General features: G+C 36.5%; 1 protein-coding gene across 5 annotated transcripts in view; it reads left to right on the top strand.

The window, feature by feature from the left end:
* Nucleotides 1-3,974: 3,974 nt before the first annotated feature.
* LOC107502318 overlaps nt 3,975-19,315 on the top strand; it is a 211,604-nt gene continuing 196,263 nt past the window's right edge. For all 5 annotated transcript variants that reach the window (XR_004951100.1, XR_004951102.1, XR_004951103.1 and 2 more), the window contains exons 1-2: nt 3,975-4,142; nt 13,153-13,278. The gene's annotated coding sequence lies outside the window, so the exon portion shown is untranslated. The remainder of the gene's footprint in view (nt 4,143-13,152; nt 13,279-19,315) is intronic.

Raw genomic sequence — 19,315 nt, forward strand, 5'->3', positions numbered from 1 at the left:
ACCTGTCCTATAATGTGAACAGTTTCTTCAACATTTTTTTTTATTCTTTCACTTACGTTTTCTTCCCTCCCTCCCCCCTTCTTTCCTTCCTCCCTCTTTTTTTATCTTATAGTATATTTGCTGAGTTTAATGCCATTTCTTTTTATCTTACTCATGGTTGACATTCTATTTTACTTTGAGGTGGAGTAGGTGACTGTCTTCCAATATTTTCAGAGAATTATTTGTTTTTTGTTTTTTTTCCTTTAAACTACAGCATCAGGGAGGAATATTTTGTGTTCTATCTACTTTTTTGAAATCTCAGTGTAGGTAAGAGTGGGAGAAGATTTATTGAGGTTGTCTTAGAGTTTCTATGATATTTGGGCTCTTTCCCTCTTCAGAGATTTTGTCTCATAAAATGTTCACTTCATCTGAGGTATAAATAATTCCTGTGTTGGATATGTTTGGACATCGGCTCACATCCTCAGCTTAGTGCATACCCAGGAGATTTCACATCTCTGTCGACCTTATTTTCTTTCTCTTTTCTGTTTCACTCTTTTTTCTCCAAATGTTGTTCCCCTTATATTTCCCATTTCACCACTGTAGTAGATTCCTTGCTCTTTCCATCTTGCATGCCTCTTTGCAATGTAACTTTGCTGCTCCATCCCTCAAATGTGGGCTAGGTAGAATGTGGCAGATGATAAGGTCTCCTTGTAGCTTATGCTTTCAGCTCTGTAAATACTCCTACCACCACGTAAGGAAGCCTAGGCTAACCTACTGAATGATGAGGGACTAAGAAGGAGAGAGGCTCAGCTCAGAGCCTTCACCAAGGCCCTGTATGAGAGGGTAAAGCCATCTTATGCTCTCTAACCCAAATGGATAGCTGCCAGATAAATGTAGTTATATGAGTGGCTCCAGGTGAGAGAGTCAGAAGAGCCACTCAACTGAGCACAGCCACAAAATCATGGGAAATATTAAATTATTTTGAAGCCACTATGTCTTAGAGTATTTTTTTTTTAATGCAACAATATATAATTGTTACCTAAAAGAAGTGGTACTATAAGGACAACTTGAAAGACGTGGCAAAAGACTACCTGTTTTATGTGTTATGAATTTTGCAGCTCTCCAAAATTTATCTCCAGTTGTTTGTGAAATGCTCTAAAGGCAAAACTGAGTTTAAAGTTGAGACATAACTTGCGTGTATTGATTTCACATACTTCTTCAATTTTTTGTTTTTCAAATATAGTTGGCATACAATATTATACTAGTTTTTAGGAGTACAACATGGTATTAGACATTTATATGACTTACAAAGTGATCACCCCAAAAAATGTAGTACCCATCTGACATCGCACATAGTTGTTACAATATTATTGACTATATTCTGTATGCTATACTTTACATCCCCATGACTATTTTACAACTACCAATTTGTATTTTTTAATCTCTTCCCCTTTTTCACCTACCCACCCAACCCCCTCCTATTTGGCAACCATAAAATGTTCTCTGTATCTATGAGTTTGTTTCTGTTTTGTTTGTTTGTTTATTGTGTTCTTTAGATTCCACATGTAAGTGGAATCATATAGATTTTGTCTTTCTCTGTCTGACTTACTCCACTCAGCAGAAAACCCTCTAGATCCATCTATATTGTTGCAAATGGCAAGATTTCATTCTTTCTATGGCTAATACTCCATCGTATATATGTAGCACCTCTTCTTTATCCATTTATCCATTAGTGGACACCCAGGTTGCCTTCATATCTTGGCTATTATAAATAATTCTGCAATGAACATACAGATTTAATTGTCCCTTCAAAGTAGCATTTGGGTTTCTTTGGATAAATACTCAGAAGTAGAATTACTGGGTCTTTCTTTGTCCCTTGTTCTAGTCTTTGTTTCAAAGTCTATTTTGTGTGGTATTAGTGTTGCTACCTCAGTTTTTTGTTTGTTTGTTTCTATTTTTATGAAATATCTTTTTCCATCCTTTTACTTTCAATCTGTATGTGTCTTTTGATGAGAATGGAGTCTCTTGTAGGCAGCATATGTAATGGTCTTGTTTTCTTATCCATTTATCCACATTATCTTTTTACTAGAGCATTTAATTAATTTACATTTAAAGTAATTATTGATAGATATGTAACTATTGCCATTTTATTAGTCATATTTTTTATCTTTTTTTTTTTTTTTTACTTCTTTTTAAAGTCACTTAACATTTCTTATAATTCTGATTTGGTGGTGATGAACTCCTTTGGCCTTTTTTTTTTTTTTTGTCTGAGAAGCTCTTTATCTGTCCTTGCTGGGTAGAGTAATTTTGGTTGTAGGTCCTAGCTTTTCATCACTTTGAATATTCCATGCCAATCCCTTCTGGCCTGCAAAGTTTCTCTCAAATCAGCTGACAATCTTATGGGAGGTACCTCATGGGTAACTAATTGCTTTTCTCTTAATGCTTTTAAGATTCTTTTTTTTTGTCTTTAAACTTTGGCATTTTAATTATGATGTGTCTTGGGCTGGGCCTCTTTGGGTTCATCTTGTCTGGGACTCTGCACTTCATGGGCTTGTGTGTCTCCTTCTTTCACTGGGTTAGGGAAGTTTTCCATCATTATTTCTTCAAATAGATTTTCAATTCCTTGTTCTCTCTCTTCTCCTTCAGGTACTCCTATTATGTGAATGTCAATAAGCTTAATATTGTCTCAGAGGGCCCTTAAACTATCTTAATATTTTTGAATTCTTTTTTCTTGTTTCTGTTCTGATTGGGTGTTTTGTGCTATCATATCTTCTAAACCATTGATTAGATCCTCTGCTTATTCTAATCTACTGTAAATTACCTCTAATGTATTCTTCATTTTAGTTATCGTATTCTTCATTTCTGACTAATTCTATTTTATGTTTTCTATTTCCATTTTTATATTTTCTGTCTCTATGTTGAAATTCTTACTGTGTTCATCTACTCTTCCCCTAAATTCATTGAGCATCCTTATAACCAGTGTTTTGAATTCTGCATCTGGTAGATTGCTTGTCTCCATTTTGTTTAGCTCTTTTTCTGGAGCCTTGTCCTGTTTTTTGTTTGTTTGTTTGTTTGTTTTTTGTTTTGTTTTGTTTTTTCATTTGAGACATGTTTCTTTGTCTCTCCATTTTGGCTGCCTCCCCATGTTTCTATATATTAGGTAGGGCTGATTGTCTCCAGTTTTAGTAAAGTGGCCTAATGTAGTAAGTATGCTCTAGGACCCAGTGGCACAGTCTTTCCTGGTCACCTGAGCCAGGTGCTCCAGGTGTGTTCCTTATATGGGTTGTGTGAGCCCTCCTGCTGTAGTTGAGCCTTGTTTGCTGTTTGTATATCAGTGTCAGGGATCAACCCTATGGCCGATTGGTTGTGAGGATTGACTAGGGAAGGGCTGAACTACAGAATAGAATTTACTTTAGAAGAAATCTGGTATTTTTCCAGTCTGTCTTTTGGGTATGTCATTCTTGGTGCACCCCTGGGTGGTGCTCTAGTTTGGTTTGAATACAGTCATTGGGTGTGCCAGCCTCCCCTCTACCTAGTGCCTTCTTGGAGGGGTCCTGCTACAAGCCAAGTTCAGCTGCAGGCTCTGCTCTGCCTAGAGCCACCTGGTATGAGCCACAAGCAACTAATTTGCAGATGGCTGGCACCCTCTCTGGATTAGATGTGCCTAGAGAGGCCAAACTATGAACTGAGGCTAGCTGCCTCTCATGCCAAGCTTGGGTATGGAGCATGCTCTAGTGCTTAGCAAAAGGTTTGGGGCACACTGAGACTAGTTGCTGCTTTGTATTTTGTGAATCTTGATTGATTTTAGAAAAATTCTCAGCATGAGTCAAGATAGGCCATTTGTATGGAAAAGGCTTTAGAAGAGCTTTGGGGAAAACCACAAGTTGGGAGGGACAGGAACTTAGGGACTAACTAGGGTGGAGTGACCCATTTTTTTGGCAGAGTCCATGGAGACTCAGATATGGCAGCTGTCTGCATCTGCATGCTGGGATAAGGATGAGCTCAACAAAGAGACAATGGGTTCTATCAGCACTTCTCTCTGGGAGAAAGCTGCCTCTCCAGCCCTCACCCTGAAGCCAGAAAACTCAGTTTCTCCCCATATGTCCCTGTCATTTTTTGAGCAGCTGCCCCAGCACTGGAGATCAGAGCAAGTGAATCCATCAGTGAGTAAATCTGTGTGTGGGCCTTTTAAGAAGTGCAGTTGCCCTCTATCTCACTTCTGTCTCACTAAGCCACAATTTCTGCTGTTTTTCACAGCCAGATGTTATGGGGACTTCTCTTCCTAGCACTGGAACTGTGGGCTGAGGAAACTGGTATGAGGCTGGAACTCCTCACTCCTTTGGGGAACCTCTGCAGCTAAGATAGCCCTCCTGACTTCTTTAACCACCACATGGGGGTGTGGGACCAGCTCGTTCCATGTCTCTGTCCCTCCTACCAGTTTCTACGTGGCTTCTTTTGTATGCCCTTTGTGGTAGGACTTTTGCATAACCAAACTTCAGGTGATTCTCAATAACAGTTGTTCTGTAGTTTAGTTGTGATTTTGATGTGTTCATGAGAGGAGGCAAGCACAGCATTTATTTACTCTGCCACCTTGACCAGAAATCTGATTTTATATTTAAAAGGACATGTTGATGCACATCCATGTTCATTGTAGCATAGTTCACAATAGTCAAGAGGTGAAAGCAACCCAAATGTCCATTGATGGATGAGTGGATAAACAAAAGGTGATATATACATACGATAAAATATTCAGTCAAAGGAAAGAGGAAAATCTATCACATGCTGTAACATAGATGAACCTTGAGAGCACTATACTATCCTAAGTGAAATAAGTTAGACACAAAAAGGCAATATTGTATGGTTACACTAATATGTAATATCTATGAAGAGTCAAATTAATAAAACAGAAAGTAGATTGGTGATTAACAGGGGCTGGGGAAGGGCAAAGTGGGAGTTGTTTAATGAGTATTGAGGGGTTTTTTTGTAAGATGAAAAAGTTCTGGAGACCTATTGTATAACAAAGTGAAAATACTTTCTGCTGCTGATCTATACTCTTAAAAATGGTTAAGACAGTAAATTTTATGTTACGTGTTTTTTGTTGTTTTGTTCTTATTTTACTACAATTTAAAAAATAATTAAGGAGAAATGAAGCTATGTTGACAGGATAGATTGTAAGTCCTGATTGTAAATGGGGAATTTTTAAGTTTATGAATATGTTTCACAGCAATAAGAACTATAACAGCAGTAAAAATAACATAAACGATTGTCACTTTAGAAACTGTTAGTTCTATAAATGTAAGCATTGGATAAAACCGAACAAAGGAAACCCCTGTAGCCACAGATACGACTTGTTAGATTCCAATTCTAAACTACGGAGTAGTCCTCCCCCTGCTGGCCTCTTGGAATTGTTCAGCTTTAGGAAATATTGACCACATGGTCCCTGCGAGATTAAGCGTTGTTATTCACCAAAATATCTCCTGTAGAGACGCTAAACTCCCATAGCTATTCTCTGAAATTGTTTACTCAAATTTATTCTTCCATTTCTTAAAATGAAGGTACATTTAATTTGTATGTAGCTCACTCATTCACTCACTTTCATTTAACCCCTAACATGTGCCAAGTGCTGTGCTACAAGGCAGGTTTCAAAGATGACATTGGCGTGGAACTGGATTTGACATCTAATACAGTGACATAGACATGCAAATCATTAAGTCAAATGCAATAAAGAGTTATAAGTGTGATGGAAGTCATCCAGGTAGTAGAGTATAAGAATTGAGGTATAAAGGAGGCAAGAGGTTCAGAAGTATAATTAGTAAGTTGGATTCCTGCCATTAGAATTCACTAGGAAGAGGATAATTCAGTTATATATGGCATACAAATGTATTAAAATGTCAGAGCATACTTTTTTTCCTAGTTGAATTTTTAAAAAACAACTTTTTATTTTGGAATAATCGCAGATTCACAAGATGGTGCAGAAATAGTACAGGTAGTCTCATGTATCATGCACCCAGTTTTCTGGTGATCGTATCTTCAAAACAGAAAGTTAACAGTGATATAGGTATGTGCATAGTTCTAAGCCATTTTATTATATGTTTGGATTTGGTAAGCAACCACTACAATCAAGATATAAAGTATTCCATCACCACAAAGCCTTCTCAGTGTTACCCCTGAGAAGGCAACACCCACCTCCTCCCTCCACCATCCGTTACCCCTGCCAACTGTTAATCTGTTAAAAGATGACATTGGCCACTAGAGATGATATCTAATAGATATAGACACAAAAGTTGTGTAAATCAAATGCAGAAAAATACAAAAGTATATTGTCATTTTAAGAATGTTATATAGATGGAATCATACAGTATTTGACTTTTTGATATTGGCTTTTTTTTTTTTTTTTTACAATACAGTGTCCTTGAGATCCATCTGAGTTGTCGTATATATATCATTACTAGTTCTTTTTTATTGCTTGGTAGTATTTTTTTAAATGGATTTACGTAGTTTAAACTCACTGAGAAGTTTAAATTAACCTATTATAGGATGTTTTGGTTATTTCTAGTTTTGAGCTTTTATATAAAACTGTTATAAACAATCATGTGCAAGTTTTTGTGTGGACATAAGTTTTCATTTTTCTGGGATAAATGCCCAGGAGGGTGATTGCTGGGTTGTGTTGTATGTTTAGTTTTTTGAGATACTGCCAAATTATTTTCCAGAGTGGCTGTACTATTTTACATTGCCACCCACAATGTATGAAAGATCCAGTTTTTCCTCAGTTTTGCCAGCATTCTGGATTGTCATGATATATCATTTTTATTGTTTTGATAGATGTGTGATATCTCACAGTGATCTTATTGCATTTATCTATTTGATAATGTTGTTGAATATGTTTTCATGTGCTTATTTGTCATCTATAACCTCTTTGATGAAATACCTTTTCATGCTTTTTGCCTATTTTCTAATTGGATGGTTTATTTATTTTTTGCTATTGCATTTTTTAAATAAATTCTAGATATGGATTTTTATCAGATATGTGGTTTGCAAATATTTTCTCCTAGTCTGTAGCTTGTGTTTACACCCTCAACAGGATCTTATGAAGAACAAATATTTTACTTTTGATGAAGTCCTATTTGTTCATTTTATTTTCTTTGATGAATTATGCTTTTGGTGTCAGGTTTAAGAACTCTTCACCAAGCCTTAGGTCCTAAAAATTTTCTTTTGTGATTTCTTCTACAAGTTTTACAGTTTTACATTTTACATTTGAATCCGTGATCCAAAATTTTGAATTAATTTTTGCATAAAATGTGAGGTTTAGGGCAAGGTTAACATTTTTGACTATCCTGTTGCTCCAGCACCATATGTCGGATAGGATCCAGAGTTGGTTTGTAATAATAGATGATTTCTATTGTAAATGCTTCCATGATAGCCAATTTCAAATTACCACTTTAAAGTCAATCAGCTCGCAAAATCCTCTATTGTATCACTTTTAGACCTTTGACAAAAATCAGTTGTGTATATTTTCATGACTTTGCTTTAACAACAGTGACAACAGAGGACAAAGAACCCAGAGTTATAACTGCTTAGAACTCAATTGGTTCTTGAAATACAAATTGTCCTTGAGTGCTACATCCCAGCAGATGGCAGTAAATGAATATGGGAAACACCGTAACAAGCATCAGTGTAAAAGACCTTGGCATTTACTTAGGGCTGTTTGGAAAGGGTAATTTCAAGAGCGTGTTGGACATCATGCTAATTTGATGTTAGCTTTTAATTTGAATATCACCTAAAATGCCATTTTATTTGGTACCTCAAAACTGGTGAAATGGTACCTACTGTTTAAGCATAAAACAGATTAACAGCAGAGCTGCTTTAGTTGAATAGGAGCAGAAAACCTAGAGCTTAACTTCTCAGCGCTGCTCTGCCCAAATAAATAAGGTCTTTGGGACTTCAAATACCCTGCTTTGGTTCAGCTTCTCATGGGAAAAACTGACCTATATTTCTTTCTAGTCAATTCCACCTAGATGCCCAATAGTCATCTCAAATTCAACATGTTCAAACCAGGCAGTAGTGTGTTAGATACAGCAGTCTTTACAGGCTCATAAGAGCCAATTGATAATTTATCAGAGATTTTACAAGCTGATTGACTTTGCAGTGGTAGTTCGAAATTGGCGGTCACGGAATCATTTACAATAGAAATCACCTATTGATACAAGCTAGGACTTTCCACCAACTCTGGCTGGTTGTTAAATATTTACCAGTATTCCACTGATCCAAATACATTTTCTTTGCCTCTTAGCAATACCTCTTTTCCCGTTCACACATCCTATCAATTCCAAAACCTCAGATTATTTCACTATCCAAAACTCACTTCAAATTCACCTCCTCCCATGGTCAACAGATATTTGACAAGGGAGCCAAGTACACCCAGTGTAGAAAAGACAATGTCTTCAATAAATAGTACTGGGGAAATTAAATATTCATATGCAAAAAATGAAACTTGACCCTTATCTTACTTATATCGCTCACAAAGATTAACTCGAAATGAATTAAAGACTTAAATGTAAGACTTGAAATTATAAAACTTCTAGAAGAAAACATAGGAGGAAGCTTCTTGATATTGTATTGGTACTGGCAATTATTTTTTTGGATATGACACCTAAAGCACAAAACAACAAAAGCAAAAATAAGCAAGTGAGATTATATCTAACTAAAAAGCTCTGCACAGCAAAAGAAGTGATCAACGAAATGAAAAAGCAACCTACAGAATGGGAGAAAATATATGTAAACCACATATCTGATAAAGGGTTAATATCTAAATAATATAAGGAACTCATACAACTCAGTAGCAAAATAACAACACCACCACCAACAATAATAATGTAATTTAAAGTAGACAAAGGACCTGAATAGACATTTTTCCAGAGAAGATACTCAAATGGCCAATGGGTACACAAAAAATTTCCCAACATTGCTATTCATCAGGGAAATGCGGATCAAAACCACAATGAGATATTACCTCATACCAGTCAGAATGGCTACTATCAAAAGACAAGAAATAACAAGTTTTAACAAGGATGTGGGGAAAAGGAAATCTTTACCAACTGTTGGTAGAAATGTAAATGGGTACAGCCACTATGTAAAGCAGTATAGAAGTTCCTCGGGAAACTAAAGTAGAATAACCATGTGATCCAGTAATCCCACTTCTGGGTGCATACCCAAAGGAAATAGAATTACTGTCTTAGAGAGATATCACACCCCTGTGTTTCTACTGCTTTATTTACAATAGCCAAAATATGAAAACAACCTAAGTCCATGAATGAATGAAGAAAATGTGGTAATTATATACAATGGAATTTTATTAAGCTATAAAAAGGAGGAGATCCTGCCATTTGCAACAATATGGATGGTCCTTGAGGGCATTATGTTAAGTGAAATAAGCCTGACAGAGAAAGACAAATACTGTATGATCTGTTTTATGTGAAATCTAAAAATAACAGACTCATAGAAACGAAGAACAGATTGGTGGTTGCCAGAGGTAAGGAGTGGGGGAAATGGGTGAAGGAGGTCAAAAAGTAAAAACAAAACTAACAAATTGACTTCTTCTTGTAGTGACATTGAATTTGCTCCTCTATCCCCTGCCAATTCCCCTGTGCTTCTGGCTTCTAAGGCATTTTGTTCATTTTGTTTATGTCACAGAGTAAAATACTCTTACTTTATAATGTATTTCTCAAGAGTCTAGTGGCTAGATACTAGACTGTGAGTTCCTAGAGGGGACTTGGAGGCATGTGTCTGAGACAGCATGGTGACCTTAGTGGCTGTAGCAGAACTTGGCACGTAGTAGACACTCAAACGGTTGTAGTTTTGCTTATTGCCACAGAGCGATGTTGCAATTCTTTTGTGTTCATCATCTGACCCCAACCGACATAGTAACATCATTGTTTATTTCTCATCTTCATTCGTCCTGTTATATTTGTTACATTTCGCTCAAACCATGACCCTCAATGAGCCCCACAGCCGCCTCTCGAGTTCTCCTCCATCTTTGTGTGTGTTCTTTCCTGTCGCCGTGGAGTGTCTTTTCCCATTTCCCTCAAAGTCTTGCTCAAATGCTATTTTTTCTATGGAGATTTTTTTCTTCTTAATCTTTCAATTCTGCTACTCCTAGAAATCTGATCTCTCAACAGCATGAGTCTTTAAATTTGTCCACCAACTCCTAAAATTCCGTTAAAAGGGGAAACTGAAATAATCCACTGTGGTCGACTAGACCGCAAAGAGGAATGCTGGAGTTCATGAAGATTATTCTGAGAATCTTGCCAAAAGTCCCTGCCTTGTCCAGACCAAACAGGAGTGTGAGTGATGAATAGAGATTTCGGATGTGGGGTATAATGAAGGGGAGGAGGGCTTGAGTTTTGTCTATTTAAAGTGGTTGCCTGCTTGGCGGCATTCCCTGGAGGTGAGCAGACTGTTTGTGCTCTCATCCGTATCAAAGGTCCAAGTCTGTTAGCTTTCCCCATAAACCATGTTTGGAGATATATCTCTGGGGAGGGAATTTTGGTTTGAAACTGGAAGAAAGAAAGCATGAAACTTAATTGGGAAGTAAGAGATATATCAAGGGGGTAAAGGCAACAATTTTGAAGTGGAAAATATCTTGTGAAGGGTAAAAATAGTGGCTTTTAGGTGGCATATGAGGCAGTTCTGCTGCTAACCCTTTCATTAGCTGACTTCCTGTGCCCCACTGGGACTGTCTTCTGGGGGCCAATTGCTGTCTTTGATGCTTCTAACCAGAGGGTGTCACTACTCAGGCCATGGATTCTAGGATTCCAGGAAGACAGGTATCTTAGCCAAGAGTTCAAGTTTTGTTTCAGAAAAACTGATCTATCCAATCACTTGTCAAGGGTTTGTTGAGTACTTGCTATGTGCCAAGAACAGTGACGGATGCTAGGGGTGGAGGGGATATAAAAATAAATATGTGATGTCAATTTTTTTTTTTTTTTGGTGTTTTGGATAAAGTGAATTGTTTTCATTTGTCTGAGAAAACAACAAAGAATGAAGTGCTTGCATATGTTAAAAATGACACCACCATCTCACTTTTAACTCCCTTCATTCCTCTTCTCTAGTTCAATTTTGCATGCTTCTATTAGGCTCATGCTATGTGCTAAGTGAGACCCTAGGGAGACCTCTTGAATACAACAGCATTCTTTTTTCCTCCAAGGAGCTCACTGTCTAGTGTTGGAAACAGATCTGTAAACTTTTAATACTAGTCCCTGATAAGTTATAATAATAAATGGGTGTACAAGATAAAATGGGAACATGCAGAGGGAGTAAATCCGAGAAGGTATCACAGAGGACTTAACATTTCACTGCTACTTCTTCCTTTTAGTCGCAAACTTTTTAAATCGTTAACTATGTGACATTTCCTGACATCCTGGACCCAGAGAGAGAAAACAAACAAACTTTTCCAATAGGAAGAGAATACTATACATGACAATTATGCTTTTTTACTGAGTCTAGACCTGGCCACAGACATGGACATGAAGAGCTCAGGCGAGCCGCTGCCTGCCATTTCCCATGTGCCTATGAGACCTATTTCTCACCCCCACCCCATCTCTAACTGATGTTCTGCTCCTTTCTGTTAATTCTTGTGGATTTAAAATTCCTGTTTTTCTGCCCTAACAGTCCCTCACGAAAGATTATTTTAATATATGTTTTGTAATTTTGAATTGTCAACTCATATTTATCTACGGAAATCCTCCACAGCCTGGCTTGGAAATATGCCTTCCAAAAAGATTTCCAATTTGCTTTAGTTGAGCACTCTGGAGATACTAGCATCGTGGGACTAACTTTAACAGTAATCTCCTAGCTCGGGTTCCCGGACTACATAAGTAGTGCTATTTCAAACCTCAAACTGCTTATAGGAAGGCCCATAGCTATAAATGCCAGAGGAGATTTTTTTCCTATCCAAGCACACCAAACTGCTTCTCCTATGTTAGTGAGTGGATTTTTTTCTAGTCCACCTTTTCACTGAGAGTTTGGTACAACAAGTATTCAAGGTTTATTGGGGCAGAGGCATGAGATAGTGGCCTTATATGCACCCCTAACTCCTGGAGTCAAGACTTCACATTCTGTGCTCCTGCATGTGCTAAGACACCAGACTCTTGGTTACTAGAGCTGGTTCCCTCCTAGGTAGCCTCAATGTTATCTTGCAATCACAGCTGTAGTTTTTGATTTCTTATAATTTGAAGGCCCTATAGAATTGCCTTTTTTTTCCCCTTGAGAGCTTAACAATGCATTTTAAAGAATGTTGACTATATTTTATCCAGAATTTTTAGATTCGTAGTAAGAGAATGGCCAGGTTATCCACTGCCCAGAAATAGAAATCTATCCAGCAAATCTTTAATACCTAACATCAAACAGTCTTTAGCATCCATAGACACATACAGCAACAGAGTGAGACCTGTGACAGTTGCTCCTTATCTAATTATTTGCATCTCTACAGGGGTAGATATAGACAACTAAGTACTGCCTGATTCTCTCCATGGCAGAAACACTGTATTACAGGCATGACCCAAATCACCAATTTTAGAACACAAATATGGTCACTTTAAAAAATGTTTCCGTGTAATCACTTTAAATCTAACTGCCTTAATTAAAAGAGTCTAGAATCCCTCTTTCGAGGCCTCACTCTCTCCAGTAAATTATTTACTAACTCCTAGGAATTATTCGATCAAAGGGAATCAGACCTCCTCCAAGACCCAGAGAACCGTTGTCTCTCAACACAGCTATTACCAGTCGTTATCACACGATGTCGCTGTTGAACATGGGTCCTGCAGCGTCCCGGGGCCAGTTGTCAGCTGGTAAAATTTTGCCTTGCTGGTACCCTCATTTGGATGGCAGAGTTGCGCCTTTTTTCGTTCGTCCCCAGATTTTCAGCAACTGTTTTCTGACGCTATGACAGAGTAGCTCGTCCTGAGGGCCTTTTAGCCTCAGCCAACTATTGTGCCAAATCAGCTTTTTCTCACTCAGATTCTCCCTGCCCCTCTTGCTTTGCAATAGTGTTTAGACTACTATATGTTTCTTCCAAGGATATTAGTTTCATGTAATATGAATAAAATTAATAACTTTCGTTGGTACAGTGTCTTGCCATTTCATAATTCATTGATACTCAAACTCCACTCTATGCAGGCAGCACTGAAGCCCAGAGAGTAGAAGTGACTTTGCTGAGGAAATTCTACAAATTAATGGAAACACTGGAACTCCACTGTTCTCTGCACCGACACTATGTCGTCCAGACACTACCCTTGCCACACGGTAAGTAGTTTGAGGTAAAAAACAAATATCTACGGTATATTTATACATATCCCAACTTATTTAAGTATAGTTCCTCTGACTAATGGTGTGTTTTTGATCCTCTGGATTCTAAGTTACAAGCACAGCACTAGTGGTTCTCAAAGTGGGGTCCTCTGGGAGTTATCAGCATCACCAAAGAACTTCTTGGAAATGCAAGTTTTCAGATCCCACCCCAGTTCTGAGTCAAAAACTCTAGGAGTGAGAACCAGCAGTCTTTGTTTTCACAAACTCTGTAGGGAATTTGATAATCCTTGAAGTTTGAGAAGCCCTACTATACAACACATTACAGCCTTTTATATGTTAAGTAATCTAGATAGAGTTCTTGCCCAGGTACATAAGATTTTGAAAGCCTACAACAAATGTTTGTAATTTTCAAAACAAAGTTTTATCTTCGAGTCACAAAAAGAAAGTACTGAACTGTAAATCAAAATTAATAGTTCATTAACTATTTACAGCACAAAACAGTAGTATTTTGTCAGATAATCGCAATTTTTATAATTATCAATATAATACATTTAATTAAGAATATGGATGCATTTTCATGTTCGATATAATGTGTACTAAAGCTTACAAAATAAGTGTATCCTCTGGCCTTGTTTTGTTATTTAATTCTTGAATGTGGAGACTCCTCATATAGCAACTCTGCAGATGAAAGTTAAAAATATGGGAATAATAATAATCGTCAATTTTCAGACATGGTCAGATGACCATGAATGTCAGTGTAATTACAGGAAAGAGTAAATGATATATTACAGTAAACTCCCACTAAAATCTTTTAAAAATAAATTATTACAGGCAAGTGAAATGAGAAAAAAAAAATCCCCAAACTATATATAGTCCTATTAGCCTGTTGTGGCAGGGTGTTGTAATTTATTTCTATTTTCTTTTTATCTCTACTCTTTTACCTCCGTAGTCTCTGTTATAATTAGATTAGATGTTTAAGGTAGAAAGGAAGAAAAAAGAATATTTACTGACAGTTTATTATATATCAGCTATTATGTAGTAACATAATAAATGCTTAAAAGGATCAATTGAACGCAATACTAGGTTTAGGAAGGTTAAATTAGAGCCGAAGGTCACACAACCAATAAATGTGAATCCAGGGTTTAAATGCCAGTCTTTGAAACATTAGAAACTCGTGACTCTTTCACAGGACCATAATACATCTCTGAGAAGTAGCATTAATGGTGAATATTGTCTCTGGACAATTTTACTGTGCAAGGAATATTGATGCCATTAACTATTGCTTTGGGATCTGGAAACTGATGAAGTAATTTAGCCTTTTTATGCCAGTATATGTAGGCATACGTACAAAATAATTATTCTTTAAATATGAAAGTCCAGATTTGCTATATTTGAATTGAACTTCAAAAGTTGACATTTAAGGGAAAAGTTTCTTAATAAAAAAAAAATCTATTTTGAGGCTTTATTACTCCCTGTTCTCTTGTAAGACTTTAAATGCAGCAAGTCCCATCCATCTGTTTTGTGTTGGTTGCTTAGAGGTAGTCTGTGGCTACTGCAAGATTTGTCAACCATACAGTCACCTCCTAAAAATAGTATTTTTGCTTGATCCTAAATTTGTGGGAGAGAATAGTCCATAGATACCATCGACGGACAATAGTCTGTTATTGTTACTGCAACTCGAGCAAATGCATATGAAAGGTTTAGTTCATAAGCACTCTTTTCATCCAAATCTCTACTCAGATTCTTGAGAACACGTGTCATTGAAGGGCCAGGGCTCCTGCACCTTCCTGCTAGCTTTCTTCTCTTCATATTTTAGGAAAAAGTCTAATAAGGAATGGAAATTCAATTCATAATTGACGCAGTAAGAAGCTTATCCTAGTAGACAGGTTCTCTCATTTGTTTTAATCCTTATGAGGCTGTTATGAACATCATTTATTCAAATGATGTTCTTGACATATTAAGAAATAGAAAAAGGTTATCAAACCATTTGTACAGAATTTGACCATTAAAAATTATATTATTAAACATTCTACAGGATATAAGTGAATATGTAATAGAGAAGCATTGTGCAATAGAAATATTAATCATATATGTAATTTAAAATTTTCTAAAAGTCACATTTAAAAAGTAAAAAGAAACAGGTACAAGTAATATTGATATTGTAATATGTTCTAAAATATATTCATTTTACATTTATATAATTATGTATTTTATATAAAATATATAAATGTTTCAAATTTATTTAAATCTATATTAAATCAACATATTAACAATTAAAAAATATATGTAATAAAATATATTAATGATATATTTTATTTACCCAAATATAATATTATTTCAGCATAAAATCAGTATAAAATTATTGATATATTTTACATTTTTATCATACTTAGTGTTTAAAATCTGGTGTGTATTTTACACTTACAGGTCATCTCAGTTAGGATACTAATTTTTGTGAGAAATATTTGATGTTTAGATTTCATAAAATTGACAGCTGAAAAATAGATTTATATATATACAAGTTATTCCAGTCACACACAAAATTTTTCCAATAACTGAATTGAGTATCAATTTCAAAGTTAAATTAAGTACAAATTAGTAATTATAAAACAGTCACAGAGATTTAGATTATAGCATAGGGTATATAGTCAACATTACTGTAACGGTACTGTATGGTGCCAGATGGGTGCTAGAGTAATTAGGGGGATCACTTTATGGATCATATAAATATCTATTTTTTAAAAATTTAAATTAAAAAAATTAATTAAAATTAAACAAAGTTTTCAAAATTAGTTTCTCATTTACACTAGACACATTTCAAGGGCTCGATAATGACGTGGCTAGTAGCTACCATTCTGGACATTGCGGTAGTAAAGTTATTTCTATGAAATCTCAAACTGCATGATCGCTTTCAGACCTCAGAGAACAGGAGGACCTGATGCCCAATAGGTTGATAGCAGGGTTTAGATAAGAGGAAAGAAGGATTAAATCCTTGTGCTCCACAGAAGAACAGAAATGAACAGAGAAATAGAATTGAACTCAAAATCGAGGACTTAACTAAGGAGTTAAAAACTGCACGAAGCTTCAGAACCTCAAATCTTACAAAATTCAGAATAGTTTATTGGGGGAAAGGATACATTTAAGATGATTGTGCTAATTGGGTCTATGGAGTAGATTGTGTTGTTCTCATCTATACATTCACTTCCCTATAGAATAGTTATGCATTATCACCCATTGCCATGTGACTTGCAGAGCTACACTGTAGGCAAAATACACTTTCTGCAACTATGTCAATTTGGCCATGTGACTTGCGTTAGCCAATGGAAGTGCTAGTGCCACATGCAAGCAACCGCTTTTAGGGCAGTTGTGTGATTTGGCTCTGTCTTTTACCTTTCCCCTCTGCCTCAATAATGATATTGTATCCCAAATAATGGATGCTCTTTTAGCCTGGTTTCTGACATGAGAAGGGACATGGAGCTAAGCCACAGTAGTGAGGTACAGCTGCTCACATGGGATTGTACAAAAAATAGACATTTGTTGTTATAAGCCGCTGAGATTTGGGACTGACTTGTTACCACAGGAAAGCTGATTAATATAGGTGTTAAGGAGGAAATCTTCCCAAAGTGAAAGAGTTATTCTCATAATATTTTATTGATCTAATTTGAAAAACAGGATTTTGCATTAATCGGCAGTAAAGAAACCAGCCTGTTCCACTCTCCCCAGAATAGTGTTGTGCTTACTTTATAGTAATTAACACCTCAACTGAATTAGAAAGTTAACGTTAAAGGCAATCCTTAGGAGCCTTTGAGATTTTGCTACCTGGTAACTGTCTTCATTTTTGGCTCACATAAACTCTTATAAAAATTCATAAAAAAGAATTGGTAATCCCTGTGCTGCTTGGATCACATGGCCATAAACTCTATGTCAGGTTGCTGTGAAGTCATGGAGATATTCGAATGGCCAATAAAGTTATTTATTTGTCCCTAATGATATCTTCTGGGATTTGTTGGTGTGGGCATTTTGTGTTTTTCAGTTACAAGTGTGAAATATTCTTTGTTCCCAATTTTACTAGTGTTAGAAATTCTTTGCAAGGTTCTTTCTGCATTTCATAGAAAATCAGTTGTTAATTAAATCAACTCATTTCCCAATGGCTTAATTTAGCACACTACTTATTTCTCCATGGTGTGAATCTGTTCTTCTCTTCTCTGAGCTCTAGAAAAATGAAGTACCTTGACTTAGAAGAACATAACTTTTCATCAATGGTAACAATATAGCAACTACTAAGTTTTTTTTGTTCTCATTTTTTGTTTTTTGTTTGTTTGTTTGTTTTTCAGTTGAGTGATTGCTACTTTAAATTGTTCTTAGTGTAGTTATTTGACCAGGCAATGAAACTTGAACAGAAACTTGAACAGAAAGAATTATTGCACTAATCTGAAAATTTCTGCATTCCACATTGTCAATATACCTGCCCTCATTTGTTTTTCCACATTTGCCTCATTCATTCACTCAGCAAATATTTATTGACTACATGTCAAGTACTATTCTCTACCCTACAGATATAGTAAAGAACAAAAGAAACAACATCTTGTTCTCTTAGAAATTAAAAAGAGACAAAGGGACGAAGTTAAAAAGAGAAGAATGTTAGGCTGGGAAAGTTGAGAAAGTTGAGATTATGGGAATCTTGTGAACTACACTATGGAGTTTAGATTTTATTCTAAAAGTAATGGAAAGCTATGGGAGGATTTATATTTTAGAAAGATCGCGCTGGCTGCTGAATAGACAAAGAAAAGTAGAAGAGCAATTACAGAAGGCGGGAGACCTGTAGTAAGTTATTGGAGAAGTCCAGGAAAGGGACAATAGTGACAGGAGCCAGAATTGTGACAGTGATGGTAGAAGGAAATTGTCAGATTCAGTATGTATTTTGGATGTAGAACTTGCTGACTAGTTGGCTGTGGGATGTAAGCAGAAGAAAAAAATCAGGGCTGATAACTCAGCTTTTGGCCTGAACGATTGGGTAAAAAGCAGTGCCATTAGCTGGCATTAGAAAGACCGAGGAAGAAGCAGATTATTCCGGGGGATCAGAAGGAAGAGATTTATATTTTAGCACATGAAAGTGTTGTATCTGGAGGCAAATCATTTGTTGCTAGAGGTACCATTGCCCACAAGCTTGTTACCATGAAGGGTGTCATCTTTCCTCCTGGGTGCCAAGTATTTGTGAGAACCACCTAGACACTCAGCAGACCATTTTAATTTGAAGCCAGGTAACTTGGAAGAAAAGCAGACTCCCTAAAAGTCATCTGTTATAATCCTCATTATAATGAGGGAGAAGAAAGGGGTAAAGACCCAGAGAAGCAGGCATATCTATATTGCATTGTGCATGCAGTAGACATCTGTTGTTTGCTTTTGTTGCCTGACTGCCATCTTGATAATTTACTTAATTTTTCTTTAGTGCAGGGATTGGCAAGCTATAGCCTGTAGGCAAAATCTGGCCCGCCTTCCAATTTTGTAAACAAAGTGTTATTTGTGCATAACCATACCCATTTGTAGATGTAATGTCCATGGCTGATTTTGAGCTACAATGGCGGAAGTGCATAGGCAGAGACTATATGGCCCACAAAGGCTAAAATATTTACTATTAGGCCTTTTACAGAAAGAGTTTATCAATCTACTGGTGTAACCATCATCCCCCAGCTTTTGCCCGTGTGCTTCGGGTAAAACTGACTCTGCTCATGGACTCCAAGGTTCACTGAGGCTCAGATAATCTGAACATTCCCTCTTGCTATCATGAGTGATTGATTCAAGGATGAGCCTATGTCCCTGTAAAATTCTTCCCGCCCCCCACCACCACCTTAGGTGTGATCACATAGTTAAAGGGAGCTAGAGTTAGGTGTTTCCCTTCCTCCACCTAGGTTAATCTCTGACAAAATCCCAATGACTCAAGGTTATGATAAAATAATTTTTCCTGAGGGCCAGCTAGGAAGAACAGCATGCTCTAGTGTATTTTAAAAATGGTTACTTTTCAGGTGGGTACTAG

The sequence above is a fragment of the Rousettus aegyptiacus genome, unplaced genomic scaffold (genome assembly GCF_014176215.1).
Source record: "Rousettus aegyptiacus isolate mRouAeg1 unplaced genomic scaffold, mRouAeg1.p scaffold_m13_p_1, whole genome shotgun sequence".
NCBI classification, from domain to species: domain Eukaryota; kingdom Metazoa; phylum Chordata; class Mammalia; order Chiroptera; family Pteropodidae; genus Rousettus; species Rousettus aegyptiacus.